The following is an 18,908-nucleotide window of genomic DNA, read 5'->3' as shown; positions in this document are numbered from 1 at the left end:
TCCTAGCTCTCAAATAATTCACCCTCGACCAAAATTTAACTCGATCTCTTTATGCCCCTGAAACCATAACGCCATGTATATCAGTTATCCCAAAACACAATTGTTGCAATGTTCGTTGAATATTGAGATGTAAGAATTCCACGACAAAGGGGAAAAAAAAGTAAAAAATAAAAAAATAAAAAACGAAAAGAATAACTGAAAAATACAACCACGAGACCAAAGACATGAAGTTCCGTTCATACTGTGTCTTCTGTCTTCACCACTCACGCGGTTTTCCCAGAATGAGAAGCTGAGGTCAAAGATCACTCAAATCCGATACCTTCGCGGGCGAACCGCGAAGTGCAAAACGTGCATCGTTCGCTAGCGAGGACGGCTGGATATGTGGTCTGGTGTCTGGGGTGCTGTAGAAGGAGGAGGAGGAGGATGAGGATGAGGGGGGGGGTTCCTCATCCACTCGCAAAGGGGGGGGGCGGGGGGATGGGATGCTGCGAGGGGGCGCAGAACTCACCGGGTTCTGGGGACGAATGGAAGAAGGAAGGGATGTTAGGTACGGCAGGATCCATATAGAGAGAGGGGCGGCGGAGAACCCGCGGAAAAGCGGCGGGGGGGGGGGGGGGGGGGCGGGAAAAGGGGGGCGGCGGCGGCGGCGGCGGGGGAGGGTGAGGGGAGAAAGACGCCTGCGCACCGAATCCGCCGTTAGGAGCAACTCAGTTGACACCGACACACCGTGATACGCGCGCGTGGTTATCATTCCCACTGACTTGTGCCTCGATCCCTCGACTCGGTTTTTTATGGGTCCAGACTCTTCTCACTCACACATAGGCGACACACCGACACACTGACTTACACGTAATCACTCACTGACTCACTGACTGACTCACTGACTCACTGACTTACTGACCGAGCAACGGTTGGATTTTTACCCGGCACCCTTGTGCATGCGTGTTGGTTTTGGTTTTGTTGTTGTTGTTTTTCTCGACGATGTTGCGAAAATGACGAATTGCAGCGAATCTGCGACCATCGAGCAACTGGGACCAGACGATGTTGTTTATGCTTCTCGCGTTTTGACCTGATGCTGTTGCGGTCCGAACATCCCGCAGATAATTTTTACCAATATTTTATCATTGATGGAACGATTCCGTACAACGGATTCGCTTGGCACGATCAATCGGTTTTTTCTTTGATTTTTACAAGGATCGGGTGACTCGAACTCACGATGGAATGTTAAATCTGACATGAATTTATGTTTCGTAGTAGTATCTTAATAATATTTGTCGAATTGAATCGATTCGATGCGAGTTCGTTAAACTCACAATTATCAGCGAATTATCTACCGTGTGGAGTTATTCTTCGGTTGCGTTAGAGAAAATACACATTGCATACGGCATAGTCGATTCTCTACACGAAGCTTAATTCATCGTTCGCATTGATTAAATTGGTCACGGGATTACGATAGTCGGGGATGATTTCAACGAGTAATTTAAGGTTGGTATATGTATGTACTGGTATGAAATTAATGTGTGTCGTTATGTTTGTTTGTTTGTTTTTTTTTTGTTTGTTTGTTTTTTTTTTACCCGATTCGCGATCATCGACGAGGTTTACCTTTTACCTTTGAATCAATCTTCTTCAAGCTCTGACACAGTGCCTTGTATACGCGTACGCTGTGGATATTTACGACCAAATTCACCCCCCGATTTTCGCCTCTCAAACCCCTTTTCGACGACGACTGCTCTGGGAAAAAGGGAGGAAATTCTATTGTCGAAATTCCACTTTATATACATGTAGGTACGATTTTCGTACACGGGCACGTTTCATACTCGTTCCCAACACCTGCTCTGGTATCAGCCTTTTTGGCGGAAACTACAACGAAGGAACATCCGACCATCCGGCCGTCGTTAGTTTTAGTTATGGGATTTTCAATTGCGTCACGTCGTGTTAAGGGAAGTTTTACCGGATCGGTGTTACGACGAATAAACAACGGAAATTGAGCTCGGATGTAAGGCTAAAGAGCGGAATGAACTTGTACGCAAGTTCTGGCCGGTTTTGGAGACTACTTTCTGATTACGATGGTTCTTGAGCAACATGTGTCGAACGATGAGATCGACGTTAAAGTTGCCTCATCCTAACGAGACGTGGACTGTGAACTCACTGTTTCCCCAACATTTTGGCACAACTTTGAAGCAATTGAGTTTGGAAAATATGAGTATGTTAATGCTGTGTTACCGTTCACAGAATTTCATGTCATACGGTTCCAAAGTTCCGTGAAATAACGAGTAGTTATTCCAAAAAACGCGTCGCTATATCGACTTTAATTAAGAAAGGTGTGTTAAATCGTCGTCGTTGCGATTCTTTTGACTGATCGTACGAAGTACAGGTTATTTGATTTTGCCCAAGTTTTCTTTTGCCACACAATAGGGAAATGTATAATGGTACGTGTACCTATAACGTACACGGTGGTATTTCGTGCGTACTAAAACGTTGATCGAACGTAAAATCCAATAACAATGAAACGGATGTAAAACGAGTATTTATGCTTGCATGTACATTGTATGTGTACATATATGCACGTGTAGGAGAATTGCAATCCATTCCCGAACACCTGCTAGTATCATAACACTATGTTATCGGGGCACCCAAGCATCGAGTTCCCGTCGATCGATAGTGATTGATATTTGCTACACCGACGAATCAGAGAATGATGTCGAATCCATGCATTTTTCATTCAGGGTCAGGAAAAAATAATATCCACCACGTCGGTACATAGATTATGGATTTTCGATGGACAACACAGAAAAAAGGGACAAATTTTGCATCCTAAAAAATTGAATTTTTTTTTTTTTTCCCTCAAAGTACAAAATAAAAAATATGTTAGTATATTCATGCTATAATGTAATGATGTATAGGCTGAAATAAATTTAACCGTCCAATTGATAATGACGCATCAGTTTAGTACACCGACTTTTATTTCATGCAATTTCACATCTTTGTTAGAGATCGACTCCTAATTGTGATACTATTATATTATTATATTTACATGTTGCCGGTTTCATTGTTTGTTTATTTTTAACAGGCGTATAGATTATAAACGTTTTTACGAAACATAATATTATTGACGCAGGTATCCGCACACATGCATGGGGAATAAATGAATATGTAGCAAGAATGATACAATTGGAATTTTAGCACAGGAATTTTGGTGTCTGTGTAATTCCTCCCTATTCCCCGTTTTTCGTTTTGCCAACGTACGAGATTAAAGCCTGCCGGGTAAAAATGTAAAATTATTCATCGTAATGTGCCATTTATGTACATTTGGTTAACTACTTTAAAACTTGGGGATAAACGAAAAAATCTCGGAATAAATCGGACACACACGTGCAAAATCCTTTATATACGCCAATATATTACGCACAATATTGTGTAGAAATGTACATTTGTGGGTCTCGCGTCTTGTAATGTACTATCAATCGAATTTTCTACGAAGAGAATTGTAAACACTGAACTAACCAAATCCCGATTAACTCAACAAGGAATGCGTTAAATGTTTCAAGCGTTAATAGCGGAAAGTGTGAATACGAGGCGTTGAAACGGTTAAATTAAAATCACGGTCCTCCTGATTTCTTTTTTCCTTTTTCTTTTTTTTTTTTTTTTTTTTGTTTTTTTGGCACACATCTAAGCAGACATCCATTATCAGGTTTGTTTTACAGATCGCTGAAATCGCCGAAAGCATCACTAATAGCGTTACGTGCGATGATCGATCATCGCGAATGAATGTTTAACAGATTGAGTTGTCTCACTGCCAATTCGGAATTACACACCGGATGAGAAGAGATTCGTGCTTGGATACCGAGATCTTTAATAACTCTTGGAAGCTCCTCGGTGTCTATTCGCTGAAAATATTTCTCTCGGCTTCTTGCTTTTTGTGTTTAGAAATTTTTTTATTGTTTTATTTTTTTTTATACTCCCTCATAACGCGAGTTCGACGTTCAAAAAACAGAAGCGCAAAAATCAAGTTTGTCTCGCTGCCACAGGTGGCGCCAGAATTGCTCGGGTCGAGTTTACGACCTCAAGCGTTTAATGTCTTTTTGTTTCTCTTCTCTTCTCCTCTTGACTCGAACTGCATTGAAATTGGATCGATGATAAAATGCGTGTTGGATCTATTTCTCAATTTATATTACTATCGGTGTGAATTGAGGTGATATAAAATTGGAAAAATTTATTTACACAAGTGGTTCTATACTTAGGTATAATAAGAGGAAAGAGAGAAACGTCGCGCTTTGAAATCAAAATTACTTTTCTATTTATAGTATTGACAATCTTCGCAGCGGTTACGAGTCGGTTTTCAATCACTTTTACGATTGCTTTTAATTGCCAAAGTAATGAACCTACTCGTAACTCAACGGCGGTCCTATAAATTCTTTGAGTAAAAACCAAATACTCGTTTCGAAGAGGGTACATTAAGCTAAAATACACGGAGGACGGTATTTTTTTTTTCTTTCTTTCTTTCCTTCTTCGAATAAATCAAATTGTCTTCGGTCAAGAGACCATTTTGTTACTTTGAACAATTTTTTAATCTTGTCAAACCCTTTGTCGTGTGAAAGACAGAATGTACTCAGAGTTTTTTAATTACCTACATAACCAAAGGAATTGCGACGATCTTGCCACTTTGTGTTAAAGGCCATTCGAAACGGATGAAAATGTACCTTTGTTGATACCGTTTTCCATTCTTTTTCCCGTCCGTTAAAGGGGAAAAATTCATTTCGCAATTTAGGACAGTTCACGATCGGTTATCCTCACAACCATATGGGAACAGAATCACACGGGCACGTCAAGTGTTCACCGTGTAACGGACTGCGTAGGTGTTCATCTGGTGGGTGAGATTTGTGACACGATCCACTTGAGGCGGCGAATAGAGAACGTTCGATTTTCCATCGAACATAAATTTTCTGGTACCCCGTGGGACGTGGTAGCACTTTCAATGATTTATGGTTTGGGTTAAAAGAGCAAGGCCAATGGATTCGCGGGGAATCCGAGTCACATAAGCCTCCAACTCGGAGGCCTCTTAGTGGCTAAGAGGTGGATGAAAGTCTGTGTATTCTAAATCTAAAATCCACCGCCATTCCCCCAGAGAAAAAAAGTGGATGCAGATGAAACAGGAGAAAATTCTTTCCCTCCGGTAGTGTCAACTGAAATTAATTACTATCGCGTCTGCTTATTGCTGAGCAGGGAGGGAGGATAATTGCCGTTCGTACTCTCGGCCACGTGGTTGATAGCGATGCAGCGCCCCGGGAACTGCGAATCGCCAACTTTTCACCCTCGAATCCGAAAGCTCTTTCGAACGAGTTCCTTGGTCTCTTTTTCCGCCCATTTCTCACCCCGGCGTTTTCCTTTCCACCCTCGTTTAACCGCCCCTCAAAGCTTTGTTCTTATACTCCTCGTTCACCTTGCGGCTTCAACGTTACTGGAAACAGGCATAACACTTTGTTCAAGTCACGGGAAGTTAATGCTCGAGTCTACGATTTTAACACGGATCAGACTAGACAGCGTTAAGTACTTGAGAATACGGTCAAAGTGGTCGAAATGTCGCGGTGCTTCATTACTGCTTTTTCGCTATTTCTCATCGACCTCGACGCTGAATCGTTTTTGAGTAAGGTATGAACACGCGTCTTCAAATTCACGTGAAACACTTTGAAAACTTGTGATTTTCATGTCAATGGTATCCGCTATGAGATCACAGGATTTAGTTTCGTAGAGACCTGCAAATTTTCACGATGTTCAACGAAATCTTGTAGTTTCTTATAACCCGGTGAAGTTTTTAAAGTCTCTTGAAGTCACATGAAGTTATCGTAACATTCTATCGAATCTGTAGAACCTAAGGCCTAAAGTCTCACGAAGTGTCGTCGATATTAGATAAAAACTTTGAAGTCATTTTAAAACTTTCAAACTCACTTTGAAATACTTGAAAATCCAGGAATTTCCGTGAAATCTTTATGAAATTCGATTATACGTCCAAACTCGAGTGTACAGCCAACCTTGTGAAGTGATCAACATCTCGATAACGCGTCGGAACCCAATGACTAATCGAGCTGGAGAACGCGGCTAAGCCCATCCATAACCTGCACTTATTCGCCATCTCTCAACTCCTCTCTACCATAACTAACTCAATCGGGGACGCTTGAAGCTTCGGCAAAAGCCAGCAAAGCGATTGTTCAAAACCGCAGTTGACGTTCCGTTGTGACGTGAAACAAGAGCGGCATTCCCAGCTCTTTTTATTACAAGGCTACAAATTTGGAAGCAACGGTTGGTTCGAGCAGTGCTTAACCGTTCCGTATAATCCGGAAAATTTTACCTTCAAGTCCATAACGGTCGACGGTTATACCATCAGCAAAGTCACATCGCTTGCAGTAGCGCATCGTGGTCTCGACGTTACCTTCTACTGCGTATAGTTTTCCTCCTCAGAAATGGAGGATGATAAATGAAAAGGAGCAGCAGGGCCCAACGCTGCAACGTCATCAATTATACCACGTTTAGCATGGCGCACCAGTTACCTACATACCCTGTTCTCGGTTGGACGAGCCATTGTTGTTACCGGGTTGAAGCCACCACTGGCCCTGTATAAATACAGAAACTGATTCCATATCGCTGACGGCTATTTAGAACAGGCGTTACATTATGCAGCCAGTTGCGACGTGGTCTTTCTTCCGGTTCGTTCGTGGTTGCGGTTATGCGGAGTGGCACGGTAAAAGGACCCCTTTCCATCTTTCTGATTTACTCTACCTGCCCCATTATCTCCGGTAATGCGATACACGCGGACCTTGAGTACACGATGATAAGGTGCACTCTTCGGGCACCGCGTCGTGAAGCGCATCATATTTTTCTATGCTGAACAATGAGGCTCGCCTCGAAGCTTCTCATCCCATTTCACCGTTCGCCGATTGTGCAGGTGAAACCGTACAACTGTTGAGTGTACAATGACTTTTCAACCTTAACGATAATACTGCTCTATCATTGTTTGGGATTTCTGAAAGGATCTATTTACCGAGGCATCTTTCCATTCAGCCTCGAGGACTCTCTCTCTCTCTCTCTCTCTCTCTCTCTCTCTCTCTCTCTCTCTCTCTTTTTCTTTCTCTTTCTTTCTTGGATCAGGACACCCACCAGCGTCTGTTTTTATGGGTCGTAATTGGCTGGCGGTTCGAGGGACCTTTAATCTGTTATCTGAAATCGTTAATACCCCTGATTGAGACGAAGGGTTGTTTACTTGTATCCACTCATCCGACAGACAGACCATTTCAGTCTTTACCGCAACGTTCGGTGGCTTTTGAAAAATCTTTCCCCGTTACTAAGAACCATAATGGATGCGTGGTGATTGCGGGAATTCAATCGAAAAGCTTTCATCGAATACATAGATTAGTTAAGATGTTTACTACTCGAAGGATCGCCGTTTTTCGTGATTCCTCATAACACCGACCGTTATATTTTAAAAACATGATCCATTCCTCACTCGCTTTGTCCACTTTCATTTGAAGACTCATTCTCTTTAATACACAATATAGACGTCAGAAGGACGCCAGGAACTCGTCACATTATAGTTACAGAGAACCAGAGTGTGGAATTGGCGTGTAAATTTTACATCACGTCCCACTCGTCAGCCGTTGATAGGCGTGTGGCACGCACGTGGCCTTGAATAGAAGCAAATTTTTTATGGCCTCACCGGGTGGTTGAAAAAGTGTCAAAATTAGCATATTTTTTGCCCCTACGGTACAACGACGTGGATTTGTGGTTTGATTCACTTAAATATCACATCTTAGAAAACTCTGCCTATCTCACCGAGTAACTCTTACACGTGAGTTTGACCTGTTCTTCACTTTCCCAGTAATAAAGCATACACGTGTGCTCCTGATGTTCTGAACTGGCAGTCTAGACCACTCTTCGTCCCAGAAATCCATCTTTCCTCGTTTATTATCGTAATTATTGCTCGACAAACGAGTTTCACAATATGATTAATTCTCTCACGTGTTTGGTTATAACTCGTGGTTTCTTATTGTTGTACTTTGCGAACCACTTTTTAATTCGTTAAGTCAAAATATGTTGCGATGTATAACGCGGGTTTCGGGATGTCCATGGATTTCCTGTTTAGCATAATGCTTAATTTTCTCAGCAACTGACCACAGAAATCCTCATGTCTATTTTACAGCTTATTCTTTCCGATCGCAAAACTAATTCCTATAATCGTGTTTCTGGTATCGGATGCACCTGAATCTAAAATTGAGAAAGCATGATTTCATCTTCAAAATAAATGCAGTATACCTAAAATACGCTGTCCAAAATCGTTTGACGTGACCGAGTGTGTTTTTCCAAACCTGGAACATATGTTCGGTGGAATCTGAGAAATAAATTAAGATCGAAAATTCATCGACCAAAATATTCTCACTCACGAGTTTGATTCTATAATATTCCAAAAAAAAAAAATCCTCGTTGGTTACTTTTAACAAGAACAAGCTGACGTTAGAATTTCATGAATTTTGGAAAGTTAGTTTACCAGTAAATTCAATTCAAAACTCAGCTGAACTCCCTCCCCCATAACAATGTGATACACGCAGTATTTCGAGGGTGTCATAATTCCAGTAAAACTTCCCTAAACTTATCGAATTCACGACATTCGTCATCGTACTTACTGAGATTTTCTCGAGAATCTCACCACCGCACTTTCTACCAATTAATTTTTTTCTCTCCAAGTTATCCCATTAGTTGAATCGATTTTCTCGACTAAAAAAGATTATACCGTTTTCCCCTCGGTTCTGGTAATTTTTTTTCCTGTTTTCTTCTTTTATTTTTTTTTTCTTTCGCAAACAGCTCACCATCACTAACGATAATTTTGCAGTCGTGCGAGTATGCCTGCGTCGTTATTTCACCCTCGAGCTTAATGCTAAGCCGGTCAAGGTGCGAATGCAAGGATTTCGCGAGAACATGACCGGACGGAAGCTATTCGCTAAAATTCCGCCATCTACTGCCCCTTCCCCCCCCCCCCCCCAACCCCGCCCCTCTTTCCGACCCCTCCTCGTCTCTCGCTATCCTCAACCAAATCCCCACTCACCCTGAACGGTCTTTGATCATTCGTGTCGGTCGTTTGGAAGCGGCGCTCGCGTCACGGTGAGACTGAGCAACAGGCCTGAACGCCGGTGGCACCACCTGTGCACTTAATTCCCGGGACGCGCTATGCTGCGGACACCCGGCCAACCTACCCCCAATGGGTTTTATTTATTCACCGGTCGAAATTCCCACCCTTGGTCCCGTAACCATATCTCATCCAGATAACAAATCCCGTAGTGCCATTCTGGTTACCGCTCTTGGCTGATCGAAACCACCAATCATGCAACCCTTCCCCTCTAACCTCGATTTCTTTTAGAGGAAATCGGGAGATATTGATATTTTCAATCATACGGAAAGAATATTTATCTCTCACATTTGATTGGATACATCTTGCTCTACCTTTTTTTTTTTTTGTCAACGTCCAGTCGCACACTTTCATCGTACAGTTCTGTTTATTTTGCATTAAATTATGCGAAACAGTTATATCGAGAGTCAATGCGCATGCGCGTCATTAACGTAACCTCAAAAGTTTTGACATTTGGCACCGGCTGTTGTGCTCAATACGGACAGTTTGTCAAAATTTTTTAGGTTACGTTCGTGACGGTTGGTCACAATGGCTAAAAACTTGTCTCGGATTGTAGCGCGTGCGCGTTAAAACTATGCTCTGAATTTTTCTGAAAATACTGCAAGCGTCGACACAAAAAAATAATCATGGTTCAAAAGTAAGCGAAGAATAGAATGAACGAAAATAAGTTTGATGTATTTTTGAAACCAGAGAACATTCTTCTAGATCAGGAACAATTATTCACAAGTTGGCTTGGAATGTCTCATAACTATACACACGATGCCATATGCAGAGCCTAATCCGTTGATTGCGACTTTCAACCAAGTCCCGACGGAATTGATCTTCCGGATTTCGCAATCGAGGAGATTCGGTTCTTTTCTCTAATCTCTTTCACTAATCGGTCCCATACTTTCACATGATATAACTTGAACAATTTTTTTTTTTTTACTCGCATAAGGAACTTCGACGAGGATTACTGTCGATTATTTCACACCCACAGCCAATAACTATTTCTACACTGCGTTCCCATCTACCTGTGTTATCAATTATACTCCGTTTTTCACTATGCTCCCTACCTCTGCCCCAAAAACTCCCCCCCAAACGTCATCGGAGAAATTTCGTTCCCTAAGCTTCCCGAGATTTATCAACGTCACGCAAAAATAAAAATTCATTCTACTTATACATTTATACACATGTCATATACATGTGTGTCGATATATATAATAAAAAAAATAATGCCGAACAGAATGCGTCACGTGTTTCGATATATTTGTGGCGACTGTTATTTTCATTCAAGTGTGAATAATTTCTCTGACGTTTTTCTACACATGTATCGTCCATACGTATGTCATCGGAAATAAATCGGTATATCAACGATGATGGCGAAATTATATTCGAACAGGTTATGTGAAAGTAAAACTGTGAGACAAATATTTGAAATAGTCGAGAATATATCATGTTTTGATAAACCGTTTTTACTAACATAAAATCTTGAGCTTCGATAAAGTTTCATATGAAACGAGTAGTTTTCTGCCTTCTATTTGGATTGATTGTATTTTCAATAAGTTCCCAGATATTCGATCACGTAATGTTGTCGAAGATTAGGATTTTTAAAAAAGCTTACTTCGCATTGCGTCATACATTTTTTTTTTTTTTGTCAATAATTTGAAACAATTTCACGGTTATTTTGCTCTAGCACAGAGAATTAAAATCGGTATCCAAAGTTGCTATGTGCCTCGATTAACCATCCAATCCGACTAATATGCCATTTATCAAACGAGTGTAATATTATTCCTTTGCAAAAGCTTGTTTCAATATTGAAACGCGTCGGTTAATTTGCCTGAAAACATGCCGGTACATTACATTGTGTTCGCGCACCGCTGAAAGTTAAACATTACCGTGCAAATCGTCGTTATAAAAAATTCTGCTTTCGATAAAATTCATACCAAAAAGAACTCTTCTCTTTGCTACATACCAAAATACCATGAATGTCAAGGGCAGGCTGCAATCTGTACTTCAAAGCGACGGGAGAAAAAAAATGAATAAAAATTTCGAAAACGATTTTCCCGTAATCATGCAAAGCTTTTTGTCGCGATTCGACCGAAAAAAATAGTTCAACGAAAAAAAGCACACGCATGCATGTTAAAACAATCCCGGACGACAGGCAAACTGCGGAGGAAAATTCTCTCGGAATTTGGGATCAGCGGCGGACGCTAATCCCGTGATTATTAGGTGGCTGAGTATGGGTACAAAAGGGCGAAGGGCCGGGCTTGATTCGCATTTGCAAAATGCCTCGGTCCCTGTCGGGAAAATTTAACCACGTAAACGTATAAAGGTCGTTGAATCAATTCCGTCGCATATTGATGATTACTTTTCGGATAGATTTTGGAAGTTTATTGGCTACATTTGTTGTAAATCTATTTTTTTGTTTTTTCAAAGTCATACACTTATTCTCATTTTTCACCGTAATCGAAAAATATAGTTCTAGGTAGAAAATGAAAATTAGTTTTCTAGCTGTTGCCGGAAAGTCTAGTATCCGTTACTAATCTTTCTCATTACGATCACTGTTGCTATATTTTTTTCCAACTGTTGCAAAAATTTAATTCTTGTGCAAGAATAAATTGACGTTAAAGCCTGATTTAACTAAAAAAGTAGAGTTAACCGAAGAAACTGATTTTGCGTTGCACTTGCCAAAAAAGGATCGACAATTGCGCAAAATGGTTACGTGTACCTCGTTTTTCGTAATTCTAACAACATTCAAACAGTTTTTTCAACGATACCTGTTTTACTGAATTTTTTTAGTTACTGTAACAAATTAAATCTTTCTCAGTGCATGTTTAATAGTTGTAGAAAGAGGAAATAAAACGTCAGGTTTAATTTGAGCCTGTAATATCGAGACTTGGAGGTTCCTGAACGTAATTTTTCATTTTTCATTTGATTTGTATTAGAAAATAGGTGTAGTTATTTAGAAATTTACTTGGTCAGTAACGAAGCAATAAAGCAATATACATAATATTCGATACGTATTTTTGTAGGGAATTAAATTCTCTACAAAAAGGGTCACTAATAATTTTTTTATAACTAGACTTTTTCAAAAGCCATTCAAGGTTGAAGTTAAAATCATGTAAAAATTCACTTTTTCTTGAGTTTAACAGCGAAAATACTAGATTATCACAAAATGTTGTAGGTTTTGTTTGTAAAGCATCTCAACCGCTGTAAAATCATGTCATTGAATTAAATTTCAACTTCATCAAATTTATTTTGTAGTTATTACAAGTAATAATATGTAATATATGCAATTCCACTTTGAAAGTACCTTTTTTTTTTAGCCAAAATACATAGTTTCGAGATTCGAAAATTAATTAAATTACGTGATTTTATAGTGGCAGAAATGCATTACACACAAAATCCCTAATATTTTGTCACAAGTCTAGCATTTTCGCTGTTGATCTCGAAAGAAGCGAATTTTTACATGATTTCAAGTTTAACTTTGAATAACTTTTAAAGTAGTTGAGTTATCAAAAAATTATAACGAACATTTTTAGTAGAGCATTCAATTCCCTACAAAAATATGTATTTTACAGTTATGTATACTGCCTTGTTACTGAGCTACAAATTTCCGAAATAACTAAAATTATTTTCCCATCTTATTGTTAATCAAATGGAAAATGGAAAATTTCGTTTAGGAATCCCTAAATCTTAATATTTAAGTCTTAATTTAATACGGATGTATTATTTTCTCTTGCTAGAGCTGTTAAAGATGTGACTATGAAAAAAAAAAATAGTCGATTTTTTTTTGACCCGTCTAATCTACATTGCATTAAGCTTTAAAGCTCACAGGGTGCGATATGAACCTTGCGGCAGGAGGCAGAAAATATTGCAAAATATTGTAGCCCTTGTATTATCACAGGCATAAAAAATCACCGCTTAACAATGTATTCAAACTTGCAGACTATTTAAGGGCAGACATATTATATTCGCCAATTATGCGCTGAACAAAGTTTTACACTCAGACGGAATTAACTGACGATAGGTATTCTACTTAATGTGCTTCTGCGATTTTATGGAGTCAAAGAAAGGTCGGCGAGTTAAATTTTGATAACTTTTAAATGGGAATTGCGAATTCCTTAGGACACGTTAATAATTAACGATCATGTTCCAGATATTTGAACACTAAAGTTCGAGGTACGGAGTATATGCGCTGATAAAAATACAGAAAATGAAGAATTGAGAAGCATTAGAATCGTTGATGAAACCGTTTTTACAATATCGTTAAAAAATTACCAGATTAAAATAAAAAGTCGAGGAAAAAAAAACCGATGTAACCAATTTTTATCGGTTGAGATTGTTGATCTTCAATATATTTCCAAGATAAATTAATTTGTGTACCGATTCTATAAAACTTCATTCTATGGCAATTCTCGAATTATCCCAAATACGGAAAATCTCGATAAATGAAAAGTGGGGAAGAAAATGGGAAACAAAGTAGGTTGTCAATAAATTTTCAGTGATATCACACTCGATTATGCACATTATCTGAAAACACGTTCTCACCTATTTTTACGTTTTAAAATATTATAGTTCACATACTCTTGAACAATTACAAAGCTGCCGTTTCATAAAAATTTTAATATCAATGAAAATTTTTCAATCCTCTTCAATTCTCAACTATTATTTAGAACTGTAGCGAATAAAATCGGTAGTATAATTACATGACCATTCACGGATCGTGTCAGAATTTTCCTCAAAGTCATCAGCGCCAAAAATTTGTTTCTCTCTGATCCATCGATCGATTCGCGTATTGATTACTCTCTAAAAAGAAAAAAAAAGAAAAAAAAAAAAAAAACCAACCATTCCCGTAAGTACACCTTCGAGTCTGAAACTCCGAGGTCTTTTCACGCAAGGAATAGAATAAATAAATATGAAAGAAACGAAAATCAGTTTTGTGTGTTTTTTTTTTTTTCTCTCTCTCTCTCTCTCTCTCTCTCCACCCGAGGAATGCGAAGCGGCAGGCAAAAAGTAATGATGATGAAAAAGAAAAAAAAAAAAAAAAAATACACGTGGGAAAAGCTTGGAAGGGGGGGAAAAAAATAACCGCGCCCGCAAAGAAAGGTAACGTACGGAGGTTTTGTTTTGTTTTTTTTTTTTTTTTTCTTTCGGGGTGCGATACGCGAGAATGCGGGGGCGTATGAGGTATGCGAGATTCGCACTTAGGCGATGGAACTTTCATGCGCCACGATACGCGTTACGGTTTATAAAACATTAAGTGGTTGACACGTAACGTTGGCAGGTGTGTGTGTGTGTGTGGAGGGGAGGGGGGGGAGGGGGGGGGGAGAAGGAGGAAATAAGCACGAGACGTATGTTCGAGCTTTCGAGCTTTGCAGGACTTGCAGAACGAGGCGTCTCTGATTAGTCAGCTGGTGGTATCGCATTATAGTGCGGAACGAAATAAAGAGCTTGTCTCGCCCTCGGGAGTGGGGTGAAGGAAAGGGTGAAGGATGAAGAAGAAGGTGGAGGGAAGGAGAGAAAGCGAAAGTAAGGTAACGCGCACGTTCGTTAGGTATTTCAAAGGGGAAAGAGGCGGAAAGACCCGGTGAATACTGAACAGCCGGGCAAAGCCACGCGTGACGAAAGACTTTCTCGGTCTCTTGGTCACGGGGATCGTCGAGGTATTTTACTCTCCGACATTTGACGAGTTTCCCACGCTCGAAAGCCGCATGAAATTCGTAACCAGAAATACTCGAATAATTATTTTTAACCTTGACCTTACTTTCGAGATTCGTTATTGTATAAGATTATTTTTCAGGCGATAATTGAGGTGAAATTAAAGAGATTTCGAAGTACGGAAGGACCGTTATGGAGAATTTCAGTGGCGAAGATTTTGCGAATCGATTCGATGTGTAGAATTTTTAAACTTGGAAAGTCGAAGTATGGAGATGCGAATAAATTAAAAGGTCAGAGGTTGGAATGACAAAATGTAGAATGGTCAGAATTCGTTTTGACGATATAGAATCGTGCATAGATTTTCAGATTTCGTTGTTCTATTTTTTGACATTTCTGTATTTTGTGAATCTTGAGTTTCTGTTTTATCGATTTTATGTACTTGAGCTTTCTACATTTTGATAATTCCGCAAATTAGATTTTCGTGTCTTTGACAATTCGATGTTTTGGTCCTTTTGTCAATCAGCGCGACAGGGTTGATGTTCCGAAAGCGCCTAATTCCAAATCATTTGGTGGCGAAATTTGAAGTAAAGAAATTAAACTTTGAAGAAACAACAAAGTTTCGAATGGACGGAATGCTGACGGCTCAAAGTTCCGAAAACTCATGTTTCCATAGAGAAAAATTCCAAACTTTGAAGTATACTCGCACAACTTGGTTTACTCAACGAGTGGGTTTCAAAAATCAGAAAAACCGAAGATTATAATGACCAGGATTCTGAAAGTAAAAATATCGAAAATCCAAAACGTAGAAAGATAGAAGTGGTGAAAATTCACTAACGATAAGTCAGAAATTGACGGAACTGAAAATCTTCAATCATTCAGAATTTCGATATTTCATATTTTTCAATATACTCATTTTTGGAACTTTGACTTGTCGTAGTTACGCCCTTTTGGAAATTTGCGCTTTCGAAAGTTTGCACTTTCTGAACCTTGAGCGCCGAATTTCAGTTTGTTTTCTTTACTTTAACTTTCACGACAACAAAATTCGGAATTTGGCGCTTTCAGAACTTTTCAAATTCCTTTTGTTAATTTCAAAATTGTCAATACGTCTGGAAAATTTTCCTCGAGAAAGTTCGAAAAGAAAAACCCCCAATTTTCCACTGAATTGCTCTTCGAAATTTAGAATTTAAAAAACTTGAAACCGCAGTTCCTATTATCACACTACTCTCCACCATTTTCTCCGCATAGTCTTCCGTGTTTCCGTGTCATACATTCAGAGTTTGGACTCGGTGACAAAATTCAAATCATCAACCAACCAATTTCCACGTTAAATTTCGACGAAATTTAGGAACACGTTTTACGCATGTCAGTTTCAAAAGGAAAAAATCTCTGGCAGTCATTCGTCAAATTTCAATGATACTTTTGTAAACATCTTACGTCCAACCGTTCATTGGACGAAATTTGCTGAGGAAAAATTTCGTCGAAATAATTATGCGCGCTGATTTATCATCGTCCGCGATTAGCGCTGCTTTTCTTTTCATTAATATTGAACAGGCTAGCTCTCGCCTTTGTTTCACCTTTTTCAATTTCAGATAGCGGGCAGCTCAACTTGGGGACAGGCACTCCTTCTGTATGCATATAATACTGCCTTGGCTAAACATTAATATAGAACGGCCTTAAAAAGATCGCGAGATTTTGGGATTCCATTTTCTCCCTTCTGATGCCACGGCACGCTTCCTTTCGAGCACGATTTCCACACATTTGACTGTTCCATCAAAATTCACGAAAGCATCCATCTCCAACAGGCGATCCCGGCTTCCTTTCCTCTGAATCTGATTTTTTTTTTTTTTTCTCTCCGACTTTTCAAAGTTTTTAATCTGACCGAATTTGTAAAACGTACTCGTATTCACTATTCAATAATTCGATATTTCCTTCGTGTCGCTCTTCATCTAGGATATTTTTTTTAATTCTGGACAAACAACCATTTTTCCAAACGTGAATGAAATTTTCAAAATTCATTTTTTAGGTAAAATTCACTTCACTTCGGTCGATTTTACTCGAGAGAAAAATTTTTGAAATTCTATTTTTTTTATTTTTTTTTAGTTTTACATTTCACACCTAATATACCCATATGCGTGTAATTTCTTTTTTTTGAAAGTATTCATTTAAAAATCATCAACGATACGTATATATTTCATTTTTCATAAAACAGCTTCGATCAAAATTTTCCAACATTCATGAAAAAAACAAATGTCACAAAAGTGTGCGGTTTATAAGCTATTCAGTCTCATGGAAAGAAATTTTATAAATTTGATGAAAAGTTGAATCGTATCGTATCCTTAATCTAACAAAAAAAAAAAAAAATCGATTATTGATCCGTTTCAAAGAATACTTTGATCGTCGATCCCTCCATGATGAAATTGCGGCGTGACGTCAGCTTTGATGATCCGTACACTTCATTGAACTGATCTTTACGTAAAGCTACAATGTGTGTGTGTGTGTATCTGTGTGTCTGTTTCCGTGTTGATCCAAGGTCTATGTCATCTTTTACGCGAATACTATCATTTTATAGCATACTTTTGCTAACCCAATTAGTCACATCGTATAAAGGCATATGGTATGTATGTATATATTTTATTACGCGCAAGTGTTTCCAATCATGAAAATCATCGCCGAATTACCCCATGCCGTTTATATAACACCATAGTTTCGGCGTGCCAAATGATTGGGTAATCAAACGTTACGAACTCCGTTATCTGTAATCACACATTATCCTATTAATTGTATCCTAAGTGTATTTCTGTTGTTGATTGGCAACTACGAATCAATTTATGGAACTGGAGGACTGTTTCTTTAACACCTTTCTGTCCAAATGAAACGATTATAATGGTCAATACAAATTTTGTGTCCGAGTTCCAGACGTCAAGTTTTTATTTCTTCCACGTAACGAATGAGAGAAGATATTGTTTGTATTGGACAAAGTTAGATTTAAAAAAAAAATTACACATCTTCTCAAACGTTTCTTGTAAATAATTGTTCAACAAAATTCAGTTTTGCACTTGAATAACTCTGATTCAAAAAATTCAAATGCTGAACTGTATTTTGTTCAATTGTTGTTCACAATAATTGTTGGAAAGAATGGATAAATTTTCTCAAAATTCGAAATATTATTCTGGTTTTTACAAACGCAAACCTTATCGAATGAAATTATTTTTTCTTCGATTAGTCACGTAGGGAAAAAATTAAAATTTGACATCTAGAATACAGATTCAAAATTGGCCCTGGCCAAAAAAGACGAAAGCAAATTCTATGAGTAATCGGTGAAGATTTTGATTATTATTTGATGTACAGGCTCAAAATTGATTTATTTAAATATAAACTCAAAAAAAAAATGTTATTTTTTTTGTGAATCTGTGTTATCAATGCGCGTAGTCACGTTACGATAAAGATATCTACTAGCTGAGAAACTTGGAGCTTCGTAATTTTTACAAGAAAAAAAAAAAATAAATAAAACAAAACAGTTTTCGGTAATTCGAAACACCATTTTCCATAAAAATGATGAAACTCCGGATAGAAGCTATAATATTTTTGAAATTGTGACGTCATATGCTATACTAACAGAATATGCTGACAGGTCAACTGACAACGCATCTTAAAATGACGTATTCATATGTTTGAGAAAATTTGATGACATGTTTTTTTACGCGAACGAAAAATTTTGAGGCGTAGAAAATATGAAAGCAGTTGATTAATCGCGTCCGATAACTTCTCGAAAAAATTCAGACTCGACCATCGAAAAAACCGAAGTCCAAGAACAGAGATTCCAATATTTCTTAATCTCAGACGGTTTTTCTACAATGATTAACGCTGACGTGCGTCAGTCGAGATAGCAGAGAATCGGTACGGATATAATGAGGTATTGATATTGATATATATATATATATGTTAAAGCCGTGAGATGAACCTTTTCCGAATTCTCTGTTTGCCTAGCGAACTGTTTGTCACCCACACGCGAGCAAATCTCTTGCGAGTAAATTTGCTCCGGTTGATTCGTTTCCATTCCTTCGTCAGCGCCCATCGATCATGTCTGAAGTAT

At 38.6% G+C, this 18,908-nt stretch overlaps 1 protein-coding gene across 2 annotated transcripts in view; it reads left to right on the top strand.

Annotated features, from left to right (window-relative positions):
• Positions 1-729: 729 nt before the first annotated feature.
• LOC107220228 (5-hydroxytryptamine receptor) overlaps positions 730-18,908 on the top strand; it is a 177,845-nt gene continuing 159,666 nt past the window's right edge. For both annotated transcript variants that reach the window (XM_046731592.1, XM_046731590.1), the window contains exon 1: positions 730-1,485. The gene's annotated coding sequence lies outside the window, so the exon portion shown is untranslated. The remainder of the gene's footprint in view (positions 1,486-18,908) is intronic.

This window comes from Neodiprion lecontei, chromosome 2 (genome assembly GCF_021901455.1).
Source record: "Neodiprion lecontei isolate iyNeoLeco1 chromosome 2, iyNeoLeco1.1, whole genome shotgun sequence".
In the NCBI taxonomy this organism is placed as follows: Eukaryota; Metazoa; Arthropoda; class Insecta; order Hymenoptera; family Diprionidae; genus Neodiprion; species Neodiprion lecontei.
The sequence above is the reverse complement of the archived record's forward strand: the minus strand, read 5'-3'. Positions and strand labels throughout refer to the sequence as shown.